At 49.3% G+C, this 21,430-nt stretch overlaps 2 long non-coding RNA genes across 5 annotated transcripts; one reads left to right on the top strand and one right to left on the bottom strand.

Annotated features, from left to right (window-relative positions):
* Nucleotides 1–1,005: 1,005 nt before the first annotated feature.
* Nucleotides 1,006–16,208, bottom strand: LOC106146368. Of its 2 annotated transcripts, none has more exons than XR_001230780.1 (4): nucleotides 16,150–16,208; nucleotides 14,044–14,188; nucleotides 6,003–6,193; nucleotides 1,006–2,474 (listed from the first exon to the last, which is right to left on the bottom strand). It is a non-coding gene; the product is annotated as an uncharacterized LOC106146368 (long non-coding RNA). The 2 variants fall into 2 exon arrangements; XR_001230781.1 differs by having other exon boundaries at nucleotides 16,076–16,183.
* A 147-nt stretch (nucleotides 16,209–16,355) lies between these two features.
* Nucleotides 16,356–21,420, top strand: LOC106146372. 3 transcript variants are annotated; one of them, XR_001230786.1, is made up of 3 exons: nucleotides 16,356–16,422; nucleotides 16,552–16,579; nucleotides 20,733–21,420. It is a non-coding gene; the product is annotated as an uncharacterized LOC106146372 (long non-coding RNA). The 3 variants fall into 3 exon arrangements; XR_001230787.1 differs by lacking the exon at nucleotides 16,356–16,422 and adding an exon at nucleotides 20,095–20,156 and having other exon boundaries at nucleotides 16,541–16,579; XR_001230788.1 differs by lacking the exon at nucleotides 16,356–16,422 and adding an exon at nucleotides 20,099–20,156 and having other exon boundaries at nucleotides 16,554–16,579.
* Nucleotides 21,421–21,430: the final 10 nt, after the last annotated feature.

The raw sequence follows: 21,430 nt of genomic DNA, 5'->3' as shown, positions 1-21,430 counted from the left end.
GGTATCCTCAGTCTTGGAGGGAGATGAGATAGCTACAGCAAATTTAAGGGTAACAAGCCTTACATTAACAGCTTTTAGACAGACACTCCCTAAATGATTAGACTGGCTCCTTCAGAGCTAAGCAGGGACCTAACCCAGCATTTTAATGTAACAAAGGAGGAAGTTATAAAAGCCAGTGACACCAGGCTTCACCCTGCTTAGTCACCCACTGGGCATCTGCAGGCCCAAATGAAGAGTCATTGTTTTTAGCAAAAGCATCTTCTAAGTCCCTGACTGCCTCAAAGAAAGCACAATCAGGCTTTCAATAAGAAACAGTCTATATGTCCTCTGCCCCTGTGTGGTGATCACAACAATTATCTTCTCCAGTTTATCCTTTGAGATGCTACAGTGAAGGCATCTAAACTTCAGGGGTGCCCCTGGTTTTAGGTCAATAAGAGTATTCCAACTGGAAGGGTTAGGGAAGAAAACATGCTATATTTTCAAGGGGTCACGGGTCCTGAGTTAGGGCTCAGGAGTGCACCTGTCCTGTGTCCTTCCCCAGGTCTCTGGCTCAAGTTTACTGAAGAAGGTATCTGGAAGGACAAAAGAACGTTAGGACAGGCACAGGCAAGGCTGAGAAGGGTCCTATTGTAGTTAGGGCTGGAGCCCCTAGCTCAGTGCTTCTTTGGTTTTATGGGGGCTTCACTGCATGGCATTACTGATCAGCACACTGATCAAGTCAATCGGCCCAGCCTGCAGCCCTCACCTCCTCCGAGGTTAGGTGGAGCTATGCCTTCCAACCTTCGGAGCAATAGGACCAGCCCCCATCCTGCAGGTATCTTGCAACTCGGGAAATCACTTCCCTGGTAGGAGCTCAGCTGTTCCTGGAAAGGGCTTGCTCATGTCAATGTGCTCAGCTGTATCAGGAACCAGAGCACAAAAAAGGCCAAACATTTTAACAGAAGATACTCTGACTGCTCTACTGGTGGACAACATACCAACTCTAACCACAACAGCACATAGGGATGTTCACACATTTGTGTATTAGCATTGAATATTTTGCCTGAATTTGTCAATTATCTTATTTTGCTTGTGGTGTTTTTGTCATGCAATTATTTAAAGCATACACTTGTGCGATCAAGTATATCCAGAAGTTCTCTTGGAGCATATGGTCTTTGAATCTTAGGTTGAAGCCTTTCCTTGTGCAGAAGTTAGCCAATTCTCCCATTTTCCTCTGATTGTTGTACTGTCACAGCTTCCACATCCAGACCTCTGCTCCATTGCAGTTTTGTTCTGCACACAGTGTAAGATGTGGATCTTGAGTTGTCTTTTCCCAATTCCATCGCACTGTCCCAGTACAATGTACCTAAAAATCCACCCTCATCCCACACATCACTCTCTGTGGCCTACATGTCCATTGCTGTCCAGCACTATTCCAGTTCTGGAACTTGTGTCCAGTGTAGACTTGGTTCACCATTAGAATGTGTGCCCAGCATAGAGATGGTTTCCCTCTTGGTTTCTCAATCCTCCTCGGCACCTGCTTCTCTAACAGTGCTGGACATATTAGGAGGATGTGGGACTCTTGGTGAAAGGATTCCATACCACATTTCTATGTTGCCTGTCCTTCTGTGGTCTCTGCCCTCTTCTGAGATCCAGGAGCTGCTCCTGAGGATCCACTGGGGATCCTGGGGATCCAGTGGTATAAAATGAATCTTTAAAAATCACAATTTTTTAAAAGATAGACTGCTTCTGCAACTTCCCCATGCTGAGCGCATAGACTGCCACACTCTCCTCTCCTCAGCTCAGGTGAACAGACAGAAAAGTGACAGCTAGCAGATCTACCTGGGAGGGATGTGCAGAAGCAACCGCACAGAAATGCCTTGGCTCCTGTCTCACCACATTTCTCCCCAGCCCCTTGCACAGCTGCACACAGGGAGATGGACAGCCAATGCAACAAGCAGCCCCTCCAAATCCTTCAAAGCTAGCTGCATAAACCTTTCCTTTCCACCAAGATTTTGTCCCATGTTCTTGGGGCATGACAGCACAGATCTTAACCTCCAGTAACGCTGTCTCCACTGCAAGACGTTTTGTTCCAGTCCTACCACTCCAGGGCCAGACAGGGTATGAGGGAGGCGCAGCTCCCAGCAGCCATCTCTGGAGTTGGACTAGAGGAGGGAGGGACCACTTTCACCATCCCGACAGACCTCAGCCTTTCTCTTCTCCACCCCTCTTCTTTCTTAGGCACCTGCAATGCTCCGCTGGGAGATCCCTAAAAAGTATGGAGGCCCATTTACCAAATCACATGATTGTAGGCCTGGCAGTAGAAAAACCATATTCATCCCAGTAACTCCATGCCCCTCCCTTTTTTAAATGAGACAGGGTCTTGCTAAATTGATAAGTTGTACAGCCTGGGCTCAAAACTTCAGTTCTCCTGCCTCAGCCTCGAAGAACGCTGGGATTACAGGCATCTGCCACCATGTCCAGCTTTGTGGCCTCTGTAAAGAGAAAGGAATGTGGGTTAAATGCGCTCTAGAGGAGCCAAAAGGGTCAAACAGGAAGTGCTGTGGGAGGCTGCAGCCTTGAGCTGGGGCAGATGCAGAGGCACTGAGGGAGGTTTTTTGACAACACACAGAAACCCACGCTTCCTGTGGGCAAAGGCTGGGCTACAGGTAGAGATCCAGGTTTTGTTTCAGTCTCACAGTCAGGAACTGGCAGTGTGCACTGCCTGGGCAGATCCCAGCACCCTTGGGCAGGAAACAGTCCAGGTCTCTGCCTGACCCCAGCCCAGGGCCAGCTGGAGAATCACGAGCACCACACGCTTGGAGCTGGAAATCAAAAGCAGCAGTGGACAGCTGTTTTTTTATGATTAAATTCTGGTTTTTTCCATGTTTGGAATATTTCCTCTTCCCAGCCTCTTTTGGACTTGTTCAGTTTTTCACTGAGGGGAAGGGTCCATTCTTGCCCTGCAATGGGTCTCTCAGATACTGGATACTGGGGAAGAGTTTAAATTCAAATCTGGACATTTAGAATGGTAACTATGGCTGAACACAATGCAGACTTCACGTAAAGACCAGATGTAAAGGAGTAAGCTGTCCAGGCTGCAGCTCATGTGGGAGGGAACTCCACAAGGCTGATGCCTGGAAGTCAGCTGGTTACCAGAAGGAGCAGGGCCTGGGGTTGGGGCAACCACTGGGGTGCCAGGGCTCTTCTGGTGGGGAAGCGAGGGGAGGGACAGTCCCCTCTGTTCCTTAGCTCCTCTGCTGGACAAAGACACCCAGTTACTGTAATTTTTGCCATAAGGCATACCTTACTGCTCTTCTCTGGCTGTGACATGTGAGGACGACCCTCCCCAGAGAGCATTTTCACAAGAAAGGGACATCTGAGGAGATGACTGAAACGTGATGCCTGCACACTAGTTAGACAAACAACAGGGAGTGTGTGCAGGAAAGGGGAAAATCCTAGCGATGCCACCAGGAAGTGCTGGGCTGTGGCAGCTGGTGGGAGAGAAGGTCACACTCAATTTCTTCCTTCCTGTCTACTGCTCTTCTCTGGCCACAGTATGTGAAGACAACCCTCCCCAGAGAAGCCATCCAACCAAATGGCCCTTCTGAAGTTACTGTTAGGTCCCTCACACTGTACCCCACCCAACTTGAAGAGAAAAACTCCGACAGACAACCAGTCTGTTCAAACAGTCACTCAGCTCGAGAGACTAAAGTATATCTGTTTATCAGGATCGTTCCCAGGCCTAGTTCTCAGGCTTACAGGAAACCTCGTAGGTCTACAGAAAGCCACGCTGTAAATCAGCAACATGCTGATGTCCCCCAGCACTTCCCTCCCCCAGAGGCGCCAGACCCACCAATCACCACTGAGAAACTTAAATTTTCCACCTTCCTCAGTGGAATTTCCCCCTCCCACACCTAAAATAATCTGTAAAGATGGGCCCCTTCCTTTGTTCGGGGCCAGTGGCTTTCTCACCCTTGGCCAGGTTGCACCCAGCCTGAAATAAAGGTATCGCTGTTTGCTTCAGTCTTGCCTGTCCTGGTGGTCTCAGCTGCTACTCAGTGTCTAGCCTGACAGTTACAACCCCTGAGACATCCGGCTTGAACAATCACCATGCCAGCTCTGCATATTCTGAGATGTCCCATTCCTGACCCCTTCAAAAGTGAGATCCCTTGCTCTGAGGTCCGAGGCCCCACCCAACCAGTAAGCCAGCCTCCCCACACCCCTTGGAGGCTCCTGGTCAGAAGCAGAAAGCAGGAGTCAAAGGGTGTGGCTCCTGCAAGGTCTGGCCAGGCCAGGACACCTGTCATGCAGGGCCTGTGTGTAGAGCAGGATGTCCCCACTGTGACCAACACCCTGATGTACAGAACAGTAGCTTTCAGGCTGCACTTAGCCCTGAATGACTCCATTTTATAACACATCAGTTTGCTCCATCTTGAGTGCAGCGCTACACCATGACTTGGTAATGTGTCTGCGACAAAAGATGCCCACGGGATGCTGGACACACCAAACTTATGGAAGAAACAGCTCCCGGATGCACAGCACAGTTACAAGGCACACACTAATGAATAACTTAATCGTGCTGAGAGATCACCAGCAAACTTAACAAATCAAATCGGGCCATGTGGACACGCGACAGACCACACTGGGTGTGGTGACACCCGCCAACGTGTCATCTCAGCACAGCACTTGGTGAATAAGTCACAAGGGCAACAGCAACAAACTCGGGCTCACTGCCCCTGCTCCACCACATCTCCTGCCTCCACCCCAGCCCGCCAGCCGCCCGCACTTCGGCTTCAGATGCACACCAGCTGTCAACAAGCCCTGCCCCTGGAAGACACTCTACCTCTGTAATCTATTTTTTTTTTTTCCTGGTTCTGGGGAGTGAACCCGGAGCTTTCACACTGAGCAACATCCCAGGCCCTTTATTTTCTATTTTGAGACAGGCTCTTGCTAAATCACTTAAATCGTCCAGGGTGGACTCAAACTGGGGTGCTGGGACCTTCTATCTGACCATCTGGGGCGCCTTCTCACAGCTCCCTGCGAGCCTTTCTGTAACCTCTGCACCCGCGTCCCTGCGCGGTGCGTGATGTGTGACTTCAGCGTTAGCCATAACAGCAGCTAAGTGTGGAATAAAAAGTCCTAGCCTCCCCGCTCCCTCGGGAGATAAGCCTGAGGAAATTCGCGGCCCGTTATTCAGCAGACGCGCAACACTGGGCATTGCGCGGCTGTGAGGCCGGGACCCGGTCGTAACCTCGGCCCTGAAGGAAACAGCAAATTTCTCTCTACAGTACTGGAGGGCCGCTGAGCTGAGGCCTTGGCCCGACTGAGCCTGGCAAGGTCAACAGGTCTCGGCGCCCCGAAAGCCAGGCATAGAACCCCCGTCCCGCACGTGCCCGAGCCGCACCCGGCTCGGTTTCCGGCAGGAGAATTCCCCGCGGGGAGCTCCCCGCCCTTCCCGGACAGGCTCCGCCCCTTCCCGGACCGGCCCCGCCTCTCCCTCCCCCGCCAGACCTCCCGTCACTCCGCCCTCTCTTCGTCACTGCGTCATTTCGGGGAAGCGCGGGCGTCGAGGGCGGGGCGGGAGAGGGGCCGGGTTACCGCCCGCCGTTCCCGCGCCCGCCGTCCCCGCCGTCCCCGCATTCGTTGTCCCTGCCCACAGCCCGAGACCTTCCGGATGACGCGCGCGCCACCCCCGCGCGACGTTGGGAACCGCCCCTTTCGGCACACCTCCCGAGCCTCGGGCCGCGCAGGAGACGCAGGCCTTGCCACGCGCGGGCCTGCACCGCCACCTGGTGGCCGCTGGCGCAAACTGCAGTCTATGGGCGGGTTCGGGGGTGGGCGGGGTCTCGCGGGCACGGTCTCAGCCCGCCGCCTGCACAGGGCCGCAGCGTGGGTCCGGGTCTGTCGCGTTCGTGGGCAGCCTGAGCCCCGGACTCGCTGCAGCTTAGGGCAGGGGCCTCTGGGTTTTGTTCTGACCCCGCTGTCGCTGCCTGCCTCCCAGCCCCAGGTGCAGGGCTCACCTCCTGGCGCTTGATGCGTCACGCAGATTTATGACCCGGGTCGCCCTCCAGTTGCTAAGGGCGTGCACCGGTGCCTAGGAAAAGCGCTGGGTGAGGCCAGGGGAAAAGGCCCGGAGGCGAGCCTTCTGGCCAGGGGACAGCCGCTCAAAGGCCCTGGGGCAGGAAGGGACTGTGAGCTCCTCTAGTGGAGGCTGTAAGAAATAAAAGGAAAAAGAAAAATTTACTTCAAGGACAGGCTTTATTTAAAATAAAGACCTGAGAGGGGCTGTAGGCTCCAAAGTGCCAAAAGCAGCACTCTTAGAGTAAGGTTTATAAGGCGCTAAAGGGAGTGAGGAAGTTAAGGCCGGCCAGTCTCTGCCTTGTTCATTTCTGTGGTCCCCACCCGATCTGGCTCACGTTTCTGCAGGCTTTCCTGTCCAAGAGGCTAAACGCCGCTTGACCTGGAATATTTTGTACAGTAAACAGATTTAGTGGGCTACGTAATTATGGTGCCCAGAATGTGGCTAAGGGTTGCCACTCAGGGAAATGTCCATGGACCTTTCCTTGAGGAGTCGAGGGTACCCAGACTGACTGGCCAGGGTGTGTGACTCCTGCACGCACAGCCGGCCAGGTGCTGAGCGTGTCTGCTCTCCCAGGTGAGGAGCCAACTGTCTGCAAAGCACCAAAGGATGCTCGGAGAAACCCACACACGATAGGAGCAGGGAGACACAGGCGCAGCACCAAGGCCCTACCCCAAGTCCCAGAGGGACCTCGATGGGGCAGAGCCGGTTATGTGCACAGTGGACCATGTCACAGCCAACAATAGCATTTCACACTCAGCAGAAATGGCCCTTTGTGAGGGCCTGACACATTCTCCCGAACATCATAGGTGTGTCCTGGTTCAGCTGGGGGCCTCAGCATGTCTGCTGTCCCTCAAGGCTGACCTCATACTATGCTACTGCATGACCTGTCCAGCAGAGCTGACCAGTGTGCCTGCTAAGGAGCCTGAAGCCAGGAGCCTGTCTCCAACGCAGGACAACTGTTTCCCTGGGGATCCAGCAATAGGACCTAAGGGGTTGATGGCAATAATTACAGGTGGCAGAAGACAGGCGCACCCCGAGTCAGAGGCATGGAAGCCACATCTAAATTTATGACCCAGGGGCACAGCCACCACCATGGGGATTTGGGATGAACTTGACTTGGACACAGCATATTGCTTTATTTGGCCCCACGCCTAGCATTTGCAGACAGGATGGTGTACATGGCTCAACCCAAGGGCTCTTTGGCATATGTCAAGAAAATTATCCCCAAGAGAAATTTAAAACAATCTGAACTAAATGAAAACACAACTGAGCAAAGTTGGTGGAATGCCATGGACACAGTACTGAGAAGGAAATCTATAGCATCAGATGCACACAGTGTAAGAGAAAAGACCTCAATTAGCAAGCTGGACACCCACCTTTAGAAACTACTGGAAAGTAGAGCAATGTAAGCATTAAAGCAAGCAAAAAAATAACAAAAACCAGGGCATAAATCAGTGAAACTGAAAACAAGAAATTAATAGAAAGGTAAACGAAACCAAAACCTTGTTCTTTGAAAAAATATTTCAATGACTTGATAAATCTCAAGGCTTACCACAAACAGAGAAAGCAGAAATTACTCGAGAGGAACCTTCCCCTGGCAAATTCTACCAAACACTTAAGGAAGAAATTATACCAACTCTCTATCATTTCTTCCAGAAAATAACAAATAGAACACTTTTTAATTCATTCTGGAACCAGTGTTGCCCTGATAAAAACCAGATAAAGACATAAGAAAAAGAGAAAACTACAGACCAGTATCTCTCATGAACAGAGATACAAAACTCCTCAAAAAAAATAGCAAATCAAATCTAGCAGTGTATAAGAAAAATTCCACATCACAGCCAAGCGGGGCTTATTCCAGGGATGCAAGTCTAGTTCAACAGTGGAGAGCTATTAATGTGATATCATCCCTCTCATCAACAGAGTAAGGAGGAAAAACCACATTAACTTATCAATTGATGCAGCAGAAACATTTGACAAACTCCAATACACCTGTTCATGACTAAAACTCTCAAAACCTACAAAGGGAAATTTCCTCAACTTGATAAAGATCCTTTAAAAATGCACAATTAATATCAGACAATGTCGGGAGCAGCTGAAGCTGAAAATTTGTCATATGTGTGAGGGCAGCACACAGCCAGAGTGCCTCAAGCTATCAAGCTATCTCAGTCTTGAGAAAAGCATCCTGCCTGGACACTTCAATCGTTAGTCAATAGGCAACCTTGCCACTCGTGATACTAACTTTGCAAGAGTATAAATAAATGCCCCTACTCCTGTTGTTCAGGTCCTCTTACCTAGATAAGAGGTCACCTCCACCTGACCCAGCTCTTGTCTCTTGTCTGTCTTTTCCTCTTACTCCCCAGGTACACCAAGATACTGATGAGTTCCCAACAAGACAGTGGAGAGACTAGATGTTTTTCCCTGCAATCAGGAGCAAGACAAGGGCACTTCGTCTCCCCACTCCTATTCAGTATTGTACTAGAAATCCAGGCTAAAGACAAGAAGAGTAAATAAAATATGTACAACTGGAAAGAAAAAAATAGAATTGTTTTGTTTGTAGATGACATGACTGTATAGGAAACCCAAAAAAAATAACAATAAAAGTCCTGGAACTAATAAAGAATTATAGCAACAATGCAGCACACAGGATTAATATATATGTACAATAGTCACTTGCTTCCTGCATACTAGCAACAGACAAGGGGAATTTGACATTTAAAACACAATACCACTTACATTAGCACCACAAGAAATAAAATACTTAGATACAAACCTACAAATACGTGTAGGGTCTACAGGAACACAACTACAAACCTCTGATGACAGAAATCAAAGTTATAAATAAGTGGAGAGGTAGACCATGTTTATTAGTGGGAACACATCAGTTCTCCCCAACTGGATCTGTAGATTCAATATAATCCCAGTCAAAATCCCAGTGAATTACTTGTGGGTAATGACAAGCTGATTCCCAAGTGTGTGTGAGAAGTCAAACACTCAAAATAGCCAACACCGCTCTGCCAGAAGAGCAGAGCTGGAGTACTTGTACACAGGCCCCACTACAGCCACACACCCAGGGGAGCTTGGCCCTGGCAGAGGAACAGACCAGCCAACTGGCAACAGGAGCAAGAGCCCAGGACAGAACCGTGCAAGCACTACCAACCACCTTTGACAAAGGAGTGCAGGCAGGGTCACGGAGAAAGACTGTCTTTTGAAAACATTGTGCTTTAACAATTGGATCTGTCTGGCTTGTGTTGGATGCCCCCCGCCACAAGCCTCATGCAGTCATAGGTGGTGCTTTTTCAGAGGTGGCTGGATCTAGAGTGTGATTGATCCATGGCACAGTGCTGGGCTTAAGAGTGTGTGATTACTAAATTGGTCCGCTGAGTGGCTTAGCACCTCCCTTATCCCAGCAGTCTACATAAAAGGTAAAAGGGGCAGAAAGATTCTGTTAAGCTCTTGTTGTTTTTGCTACCTTGTGGGCACCGTGAACTGTTTCTCCTCTGTGATGCCCCCCTGCGTTGGAGCCAGCCAACTACAGAGCCTCTGTAGACCATGAGGTAAATAAACTTTTCCCCCTTTAACTTGGGGTGTGGGATACTTTGCCTCAGCAATAAGAAAAGTAACTAAGACAACATCCATAAACGTTAATCTAAGCATCAACTTTATGCCATCCACAAAAAGTAACTCAAAAATTGACCATAGGGGACCAGGGATATAGCTCAGTGGCACAAGTGCCTACCTGGCAAATGCAAGGTCCTAAGTTCAACTCCTGGTACCAAAAAAAAAAAAAAAAAGAAAAGAAAACAAAGAAAAATTGACCATAGATCTAAATGTAAAAATGCAAAACTATAAACTTCTAGAACATGATATCAGAGAGATCTAGGTAAGTTTGGACTTGGTGTTGATTGATTTTTGTGGCACTGGGGATCAATCCCAGGGCCTGGTACATGCTAAGCACACACTATCACTGAAATGCACCCTCAGCTCTGGCAGTAATTTTTTAACATGAAATGTGATAAACACAGTCTATGAAAGAAAAAGTCAATAAGTTGGACTTTACTAAAATTTTAAAATTCTGTTTTAAGGGCCAGGGACATAGCTCAGTGGTGTAGCACCTGCCTGGCAAGTGCAAGGTCCTGAGTTCAATTCCCAGTACTAAAAAATAAAATAAAAATTCACTTTTGTGATGCACACTATTAAGGCAATGAAAAAATAAGCCACAAACTGGGAAAAAATATTTACAGAACACATATTCTCATACAAGAGAGTTTTTATGTTTTTTTTTTGTTTGTTTGGTTTGGTTTGGTTTGGTTTAGTTTGGTTTGGTCTGGTTTGGTTTGCTTTGGTTTGATTTGGTTTTTCGGGACAGTGCATCACTATGTAGCCCCAGCTGGCCTCAAACCTGTGGCAATCCTTCTGCCTTAGCCTGCCAAGTGCTGGGATTACAGGTGTGCACCACCACACCCAGTTGACACAGGATTATATCCAGAATATACAAACCCTTAAATCTCAACAATAAATGAACTATCTGCCTGTAATCTCAGTACTCTGGGAGGCTGAGGCAAGAGTATTCCAAGTTTGAGCCTAGTCTGGGCAACTTAGTGACTCAGTGAGATCTTGTCTCAAAAAATTAAAGAAGGTCTGGGGATGCAACTCAGTGCAAAGGTCCTGGGTTCAATCCCTAATACAGCAAAGCAAGCAAGCAAGAAAAAAAAACCCTAAATTTAATATGAGCTAAAGAGTTAAACAGACACCTCCCAGACAAGTCATACAGATGGCACATATGAGTGTATGAAAATCTGCCCACATCATGCACCGTGAGGAAACTGCAAATTGAAACAAGAAGACACCAATATGCATCTACAAAAATGGCTATAATGCAAAAACTGACAGTTTAGGGTGTACAGGATCCCAGGAGAGAATGCAGCGTGTGACAAGAGAATGACACAGGCTGACCTGAGCTGAGTGACTTCAGAAATGAGTGGCACCTGAGGTTAAAGGCGAAGGGAGCCACAAGAGCTCTGTGCTGTGGTTGGTGCAGGTGCCTGCCTCGAGGGGCTGAAGGAGGACGTAGTAAGTGGACAGCAGTGACGGGCCAGACCCTCACTGTGGAGGGTAAGTTTGCAGATGGAGGCAGGAGGGCAGGTACACACACAGGCTAAGGACAAGCACTAGGGCATCAAGAACTGGTGTTTCACATACATGGGACCCCAGGGGCTGCACGTGCACAAGCATGTGCACACACATGCATATCTGTGTGCTTCCTGCTGAGCAGGCATGAAGGAGTCACCAACCCAGAGGCAGTGAGCCTTCCTAGACCCAGAGTGTGGCTTCTAATCCATTCTCCACTCCCAGGAGAGCCTCTAACTCCAGGACTGGGCGAGGAAATGTACAAAAAGTGCCTTCAGCATCTTGCATTGACAGAAAGTAAGGAAGTGCTTGGGAAAACAAAACTAGAGCAACTAGGGAGCTCCCAACAGCCAAAGCTGCAACATTCGAGCAACAATATAAATAAAGTAGCAATGCATTACAACCCAAAGTGTACTGTAAATATCCAGGAGCCCATAGTGATATAAATAAATTATTAAATAAATTGATAAATAAGGGAAAAGGGTCAAATGCTCATGTGAAATTCCAAGTGCCTTCTATAGACTCTGCGCCCTGGGAGGAGGAGCCTAGGTCCCCACCTCACACGTGACTGCGCACACCATGCCGACCCCTTGCAGTGAGTGAGTGAGGCAGGGGAGCCGCAGTGGAGACATGGAGATGCTCAGCCAGGTGCTCACGGTCAGCATCAAGAGTCACAGCCCTGTGGACAGTGGGGACCTTGAAGGATGTGACAGAGGGTGTGCTGCCCTGGGGGTTTCCTCCCCACGCCTGTGGCCCCATGCCCATGGGAAAACAGCAGACAAATGTGGACAGAGGGAAATCCTGCAGTGCAGCTACCCAGGTCCTCAGAGACCAGGAGAGTCGGAGCCTCCGCCCCAGCCAGGAGGAGCTGCAGAGACCGAGGACTGAAAGTTATCGGGCCCTGGATGGGAATCTGGGCCGAAAAGGGGAAAGCTGAGGAAATATGAAACATGGGCTTTATTTGATTAAAAACAGTGTATCAATATTGTTCCTTAACTCTAACAAATATACCATCTGAAGGCAGGATGTTAGTAACAGCAAGTGCGATACTGGGACACATGGGAACCTCTGTTATCTGCTCGGTATCTCTGTAAATTTAAAGCTATTCTTAAAAGCTAAGTATCTCCCTCTTTTAAACTGCTAAATGTGCTATATTTTGTACTTGCTCACCTCCTGGACTGGGCCCTTTGGACCTACCTCAGCCCCAACCTTTCCCCACCAGGGCTGTGAGAATGACTGACGGCAGCTCAGAACAGCTGCATGAAAATGGGGCCTAGAAGGACCTGCACTGCAAGACCAAGGAGCGTCTCGTTCAGGGGCAGGGGCACCATAGCGGGCAGTGCACAAAGGAAAGAAGCACACCAGAGTGGCTTGACCCATAGACACCTATGTGTGGGAGACCAGGTGAGGACAGCTGAGGCCTCACTGACCCCCTCTGCAAGCACAAAGGGGGAAAACGGCAAGCTGTGCTCCTTTGGCACCAGGCAGGGAAGATGGTGCTTTGCAGGTTCTAGGAAAAATGAACACAGCTGAGATCTGGTGGTTTACCTGGACATGTACTAATAGGTAATAGAAGGCAGATAATCCCGTGCTACTCTAATCGCTTATACCCATGTCTAAGTGAATAAGGGCAAGACAATTCAGATACCTGGGGCCTTCTGCCACTACTGCGGCTACATCCTGATGTGGCTCCAATGCTCAGCAGTCAGCATGGCCTGGTGCTGGCATCTCTGCACCCTTGGCAAAACAGTCAGCATGGTCAGCACCACACACTCACCCCTGACTCCAGGACCTCAGTGCTCCAGCCAAGAAGTTGCATCTAGTCCACCAGGACCAAGGTCCTGGACTCTTCCTCAGGACATGGACTTGTGTACCACACTGCAGTCACGTGGACTTAGTGGGCAGAAGAGCACATTCCCTTAACACTTAGAAAGACACACATGTGCCATGAGTGGAAGAAATGTTCCACAGAAAACCAGACCTGGTGGCACACACCTGTCCTGCTCCTCCTCTGTGTACAGAGTCCCTCTCCTCCTCCTCATCCTCCTCTTCCTCCTGCTCCTCCTCCATGGGCAGGCCCCTCTCCTCCCTGCTGGAGTTTGTGCAAAGCCCACAATGTTCTCTCTGGCTATGAGTTGCAGAATCTATTTTCTCCCGACTAATATGTGCACAGAACCCTCTTTCCTCTCCACCTGTGTGTTGGAATCTTTTCTCTTTCCTGGTCATATTTGCTCAGAGCCCTCTCCACTTCTTCAGGTCTTGTGTGCACAGAGTTCCCTCTTTCTGCTCCACCCTCTCCTGCATACACACAGTCTTCTCTACCTCGCTGTGTTTCTGTATGCCAATTCCTCTCAGTGTACAGAGTGTGACAAATCTATGTCATCAATCCTGACTAACAGCCCCTCACATGCAGGCCCTATGGACAGGACTGACCTGCACGGATGCTGCCAGACCCTTCCCCGGGACTCCTGCTCTTGGGAGGGAGCAGTTTGCTCATACACTAAGAGCTGCTGCTGGAAGGAAGGCCAGGCATTGATATGAAAATTGCCTGCTTGATTTTATGTCCTCACAACATGGACTCGACTTGCCAGGCCAGATCCAGGTACAGGATTTCCACACATGGGTGCCAAAAGCAGGAACCCCAAGACCCCATCCCATCCAGAGTAGTGCTTTGCTCTTACCAAGACTGGCACCTATCTAGTAGGCAGACGGAGCTTCCAAGCCACATTCTGACAAAGGAACACCCACTGTTGTGGAACACCACACACCATGCCACTCCACTACAGAGAATTTCACCCTCATAGTCTCCCAAACAGGACACTGTTCCACACTGACAGTCTTCCACATACCACGGTGTCACAACTCCATGGTTTTCCACATAGCACAGTGTCCCAGCCTCATTTCTTCCAAACAGCAAGGAGTTCCATCTTCATAGTCTTCCACACAGCCAGGTGTCCCACCCTCATGAGCTTCCACACAGCATACTGCTCCACCCTACAATATTCCACGCAGTACATTCTATCATCTTATCAAGGTGTTCCACCCTCACAGTCTTCCACACAGCAGTTTCCCACCCCTACAGTCTTCCAAACAGCATTGTCTTTGACACAGCGAGGAGTTTCACCCTCATGGCTTTCCACAAGACAGTGTTCAACCCTCGCAGTCTTTCACACGGCAAGGTGTTGTTCCACCCTCACTATCTTTGACACATCAAGGTGTTCTACCCTGAAGCTATTAGGAACAGCAAGAAGTTCCACCATCATAGTCTTCTGCACCAGAAGGGGTTCTATCCTCATGGTCTACCACACAGCAGTGGCTCTACATTCATGATCTTCCATACAACACAGATTTCCACACAGCAAGGTGTTCCACCCTCACAGTGTTCCATACAGCAAGATTTCCCACCCTCACAGTCTTCTATTCAGTATGCTATTCTACCCTCATGGTCTCCCACACAGCACAATCTTCCACCCTCTCAGTTTTCTACACAGCACAATTATCCACACTGCAAGGTGTACCACATCCATGGTCTTCCATAAAGCACACAGCAAGTCATTCCACACAGCACAGTTTTATCCTCAAGATCTTCTAAATAGCAAATAACTCCAGCCAGCAAGGTGCTCCATTTGCACTGTCTTCCACAATAAGGTATTCCACCCTCTTTCCACACAGCATGGTTTTCCACACAGCAATCTCTTCCACACTTACCATCTTCCCCACAGAATGGTGTTTAGCACTCATGGTGCTCCACACAGCATAGTCTTCCACACAGCACACTATTCCCCTGACAGTCTTTCACACAGCAAGGTGTTCTACCCTCACAGTCTTCAGTATAGTAAGAGGTACCTCCTGCAGGGTCTTCCACAGAACATGTTATTCTACACTCATCATCTTCTACACAGAACAGTCTTCTTCACTTACAGTGTTCTACACAGCATATTCTTCCACACCAAAAGGTGTTCCACCCTTACAGTGTTCCACAAATCAAAGTGTCCCACCCACAAATTCAAACACAGTAAGGAGTAATACAGTAAGGAATTCCTCCCTCAAGGTCTTCCATATAGCATGTTATTCCATCCTCACAGTCTTCCTCAAAGCAAAGTGTTCAGCCCTCACAACCCTCCACACAGAACACTGTTCCATCATTTTCCACATAGTATAGTCTTCCAACCTCATGGTTTTCCATGTTCTACACAGCACCCTCATGGTCTTTTAAACAGGAAGTGTTACACCTTCACTGACTTCACACAACAAAGTGTCCCACCCTCAATGTCTTTCACACAACCTGGTCATCCACCTTCATGGTCTTCCACATAGCAAGGTGTTCCACCCTAATGGTCTTTCACAACAATGCCTTCCACCCCCAATGCCTTTCATACAGCAAGAAATTCTGCACACATGATCTTCCACACAGCCAAGTATCCTATGATCACAGTCTTCCAAATAGCAACACACCTACACTCACTATCTTCCACATAGAACCATCTCCTACCTTCACAGTCTTCTACATAGCAAGTCTTTCCAAGCAGCATGGTATTCAACTCTTTTGATCTACATACACAAGCTTCCACACATCCAAGTATTCCACCCCCATGGTCCTCCACACAGCATGATCTTCCACAGTGCAAGATGTTCTACCATCACAGTCTTCCACAGTGAATAGTTTTCCACATAGCAAGTATTCCACCTTCACAGCTTTTCACATACAAGTGCTCCACCCTATCTTTCACACACCAATGTGTCCCACCCTCCCAGTGTTCCATACAGCAAGATTCTTCACTCTCACAGACTTCCACACAGCATGATCTTCCACACAGCATGATCTTCCACACACAAGGTCTTCCACATAACACACAGTACAACTCTCTTGATTTTCCATACAGCATTGTCTTCCACTCTCATGGTCTTCCACACATCAAGTGTTCCACCCTCACAGTCCTCTACAAACAGCATACAGCAAGGTTTTCCACCGGTGGGGTCTGCCACACAGCACAGATTTCTACCCTGACAGTCCTTGTTACGGTTGATACATTGTATCAACTTGAGAAATCTAGAAGCTTAACTAAGTAACTAAGCAACTAAGCAGTTCTGCAGCCCTACCTGCTTTAGGCTGTTGTTCATTGTATCAACCTGAAAAGTCTAGAAGTTTAACTAAGTAACTCAGCAGGGGGTCAGGGTTTTCAGTTTGTAAACATCCTCATTCTGGGCAAGACAGAGCAGGGAGAGGTGTGAGTACTACACCTACCCTGGGCGGAGGGTAGCCCTCTTACGATAAAAGGGAGGAAAAGAGGCAGCATTTGCTGTCTTCTGCCGCCTTAAACGTTGCCCCTCACCATGCCATCCTGCCTTGGAGCCAGCTGATTAAGACTGAAACCTCAACAAACTGTGAGTAAAACAAACCTTTCCTTTCTTAATTTTGGGCATCTGGTATTTTGTCTCAACAACTAGAAAAATACCAAAGACAGTCCTCCACAAACCAAGGTGTTCCCACTTCACAGTCTTGTGTACAAGTCACTCCAGACAGCATGGGGTCCCACTCTCGCTCACTTCCATTTGTTCACTTTTTACTTATCAATTGGAAAGTATACAAATATTTTTAAAATATATGGTAAACATAGAAACAGATTAAATAGAAAATTATTCAGATACACTAGTCTAGCATTAACTCAACCAAACATGCTAACACTCTCTTAATTTGACACTATTTGATTTGTACTTCAAAGTAAACAAGGATTACAGTGATCACATGATGAGATAAAAGGCAGTTCTATAACAAGAATGAATAGAGTTCTTTTGTTTTGTTTTGTTTTTGTTTTTCTTCCGGTACCAGGAATCAAACTCATGACCTTGCACTTGCCAGGCAGGCACTTTTGCCACTGAGCTAAATCCCCAGCCCCTAGAGTTCTTAATACGTAGTTCACTAAACAAAACTTGCAACTACATAAGGCAAAAATATGAAACTGAAGAGAAAATCATAGATTCACAAATATTACTGAAAATTTCAAAACATCTCCCTCAATAATTGACACCTAAGAAAGATAGAAAAATCTGCAATGGAATAGTTAAAATCAGCAACATCATGCCTCAAGTCTCACTCACTTTTACATAGCTAGGTGTTTCACCCTCATGGTCTACCATACAGCAGGTGTTCTACCCTCACCATCTCCCACACAGCGAGGTGTTCCACCCTCCTGAATACACACAGCACATTCTTCCACAGAGCAAGATATTCTGCCTCATAGTCTTTCACAAGGTGTTTCCACCATCACGGTCTTAACCCAGTTTAAAGTACCTCACCCTCATGGTCTTTCACACAGCGGTCTTCCACATAGCAATTCGTTCCACTCTCTCTCCATCCTCCATGCAGTAGATGTTCTACCCTCACCATCTTCCACATAGAAAGGTTTACCAACCTCACTGTCTTAAACACAGGATGGTGTTTCATCCGCAGCAATGTCTTCCACTCTCCTGTCTTCCACATTGCACAGTCTACTACACTCACAGTCTCCCACACAGCACATTCATCCAACTGCACGGTCTTACACACAGCCAGGTGTACACTCTGTCTTCCAAACAGCACGGTCTTACACACAGCCAGGTGTACACTCTGTCTTCCAAACAGCAAAGTTTTATACACAGCTTGGTCTTCTACACAGCAAGGTCCTCCACCATCACAGTCTTGCACACAAGGTGTACCCCCATCATGGTTCTCCACACAGAACAGTCCTCCACACAGCATGGTATTCAGCCCTCACCTCCTTTACAAGCACGTGTTTCAACCTCATGATCTGCCACATGGCAATGTCTTTCACCCTCGTGGTCTTCCACATAGCAAGGGGTTTCACAACCCCGATAATCCACACAGCATGGGCTTCTACTCTCACGGTCTTCCACACAACACGGTATTTAGCTCTCACTGTCTTACACACACACCATATTCCACCCTTATGGGCTTCCACAAATTACAGTCTTCCACCCAGCATATCTTACATATAACATGGTGTTCCACCCTCACAGTCTTTCACTCAGCAAGGTCTTTCATCCTCACTTTCTTTCACACAGCATATTGTTCTACCCTCATGGACTTTTTTGTTTGTTTTTGGTTTGCATTTGTTTTATTTTTTAGACAAGGTCTCACTATGTAGCCCAGGCTGGCCTCAAACTCACAGCAATCTTCCTGTCTCAGCCTCCTGAGTGTTGGGACGACAGGTATGCACCACCATGCCTGGCCCACACTCATAGTCTTCCACACAGCACACTGTTCCACCCCTTGGTCTCCCACACAGCAAAGTGTTTCACCCTCACCGGCTTCTACACAGCAGTCTCCCACTCCCACCCTCCCAGTATTATTCCCCACTGTACAGCTGTCCAAGGAGTTCACTGTCTCACCCATGTCCCAGATCAGCCATTGAACACTGCTTTGGCTCTATCTATGTGGCAAGACTGTGGGGCTGGGTATATGCCCCAAATGTGGCAAGTGGTCTTAATCAGTGTTGAATCTATGGCTTTCCCAAGGCCAGGATTCCCAGATCCAGGGATCATGCAGCAGAAACGGCAATGTTTTTCCTTGAATGTCCCTATCCCTAACAATCTGCTAGTGAATTTTTGCTTCCTATTCCTATAACCCTGTACTCCTGTTCCAGAGGTTCTAAACTCTGAGACACCAACTCATCTTGGTTTCCCAGGAAATTTTCCATGCTTAAAGCTAAAAGTCGTATGTCCTGTAACCCGGGCAGTCCTCTGCAAACCCTAGAGTATTCCACTTGGGGACACAGTACATGGGTGATGAGACCCAGCCATTGGCTCTCACACCAGGGACACGACAGAGGTGCCTTGCTGCCAAGGTGCTTATTCCTGTCTGGGGGACTCAGGCTTCATTACAGAACGGATTGAGGCAGCAATGTTCAAAAGGAGGGTCCCTAGGGGGTCTCCCTGCACCCCTAAATCCTGCAAGAAATGGCTACAGAAAACCAGACCATCCCACAGACAAACCTGCTGCAGCAAAGACCACCTCTAGAATGAAGGCTGGGGTTACCCCACTAGTAAAGAACTGCAGTGGTGTCACTGCAGTGCTGGCTGAGGGCTGAGAAACAGTGTGGCTCTCTTTGTGGAAGAGAGCAGTGGTAAACGCAGCTTCAGCCTTGTGACTTCTTGACAATGAGTGCCTCTTGCTGACCCTCCTGTGCTACCCAATTCTTTTTCTTCCTTTTCCCCTCTCCCATTCCCCTCCCACCTAACATAAAATGTCCTCCCAATAGCTAGTGTGCATCTCTGTGTTTGTGTTGACTCCCAAACATTCTCAAGGAGAAAGACTCAACTACAAGAGTACGACCCAAAGGTGGGTAAAAGTGACTGGAGACTGGCTTCTAGAGAGACACCTGGTGTTGGTTGGGAGAGTTGCATCATGTTAGGAAAAGCCTGGTTTTGCTTTTTAATTAAATGTGGTGTAAACGCAAGCATGCGGGAGAGTTGCCAGGAAGCAACCCATGCGGTTGTTCTGTTGTCCGCACAGCCAGGCAGGGACACTTCCATCTATGGTGGGAGCCGGACAGACCTGGTAATCATCACTCCAAAAGGCCATCCCAGCCTACTGTGGCAGCAGGCAGAACAAGGGTGCCAACCAGCCAATCCCCCGCCTCCAGCCCTTTGTCCCACCTGCCAGTTTCCAGATGAACACAGAAAATCCCCTGGCCAGTAACCCTTGAAGGCCACAGGGTCCAGAACACTTCTCTCCCAGCACCTGCTTCTTTCCAACATTTGCTTCTGTTTGCAGTCCAATCAGACATCACCCCAGGAGGAGCAGCCATTCTATACCACCATCCCATCTCCTTCTCTCCACCCATGATGACTATGGGTTCATTTGTCTGTCTCTCCCCATGCAAACCTGAACTCCATGAAAGAAAGGACCTCACGTGCCCTGCCCACTGCTGTGCCCTCCTGGCTGCAGCCCATGAAAATCTAGGTAACATCTCAGCCAAACACTGTGACGTCAGGGAAGGCATCAGGGTCCCCACAGAGGCACATAAGTAACAACATACATTTTACGAACATGAAGACAACCTAACTGTGGAAAGTAGATGGGTGGGGCTAAAGACAGCAGGTGACGGGTGGGAAAAGTCTGAAGGTCAGAGCACAGCAGAATGTGGCCAACTTTGTGCTTGAAGTGAGGACAGTGGGATGGTGCGGCAGTGTCAGAATAAGGAGCCTCTCAGCTGGAAGTAGTGGCAGACGCCTGTAATCCCAGTACTTTGGAGGCTGAGGCAGGAGGATCATTGTGAGTTTGAGACTAGTGTGGGCTACAAAGTGAGCTCAAGGCCAGTCTGAACTTTTGTCTCAAAAAGACAAAAAAAGAAGGAAGAAGGAGGGGGGAGGGGCACGGGCAGGGGGAGGAGGGAGAGGGAGGAAGGAGGGGTGGGGGAGGAGGAGAAGGAGAAGAAGCCTCTCAGAAATCTCAGCACCAGGTGGGGCCGTGTCTCCTCGCCCCCAAAGGGGGCCACCTGTGACAGCCTAGGACAGACATTGCATCACCCTTCCCCAGGGCCAAGACCACCCTGCTGTCCCCACCACGGTACACGGACTCCGGAGTGTGGAGCCTACAGGTAACCGGGGCCCAGTGCCCCACAAGGGCCCCACATCCCTGTCCTCCCACCAGGGGTCAAGACACCATGGAGGGAACCCGGGCCCTGTGTTCCACCCGTGTCAGCACCTGTGGAAGAGCTAAACTTCGAGGTGGGGCAGTCACAGGCATGGAGGCAGGCGGGAGGGCAGCAGGCTGGCAGCTGGCCAGGGGGTGAAGAGGGCAGCACTGTGGCCAGCTGAGAGCGAGCCATGTCCGCATCTCGGTCGGCAAGTCACAGCAGGCGAGGGAAGCTGTGCCCTCCTGCCCACCGTCCACCTCAGGGCCTGCCCTTTGGCCCAGGCCCCGTGCCAGAGCCCTCTGCTAACCCCACCGCCCGACCCTGGCCTTCCTGGGGCGTCCTCAGACCGGCTTGCACGGAGTCCCCCGTCCACCCTCCACCCTCTAGCCCTACCTGCCCCCAAGCGCACACACCCTCCTTTGCCCTATTCTTTCCGGCCTCGGGCATTCAGGTTTCCCGAGACCCCAGGCCAGGGTCTCGGCCTTCCCGCACCCCGTCCTCGCGAGGCTCCCGGCCCGGCCCGGCCCGGCCCGGCCGTCGTCACCGCCCCCGGTTCCCCGACCCCCATCCCAGAGTCCCAGCGGCCCAGGTGGATGCC

This window comes from Chinchilla lanigera, unplaced genomic scaffold (assembly GCF_000276665.1).
Source record: "Chinchilla lanigera isolate Chin_1 unplaced genomic scaffold, ChiLan1.0 scaffold00075, whole genome shotgun sequence".
NCBI lineage: Eukaryota > Metazoa > Chordata > Mammalia > Rodentia > Chinchillidae > Chinchilla > Chinchilla lanigera.
This window is presented reverse-complemented; position numbering and strand designations above follow the sequence as displayed.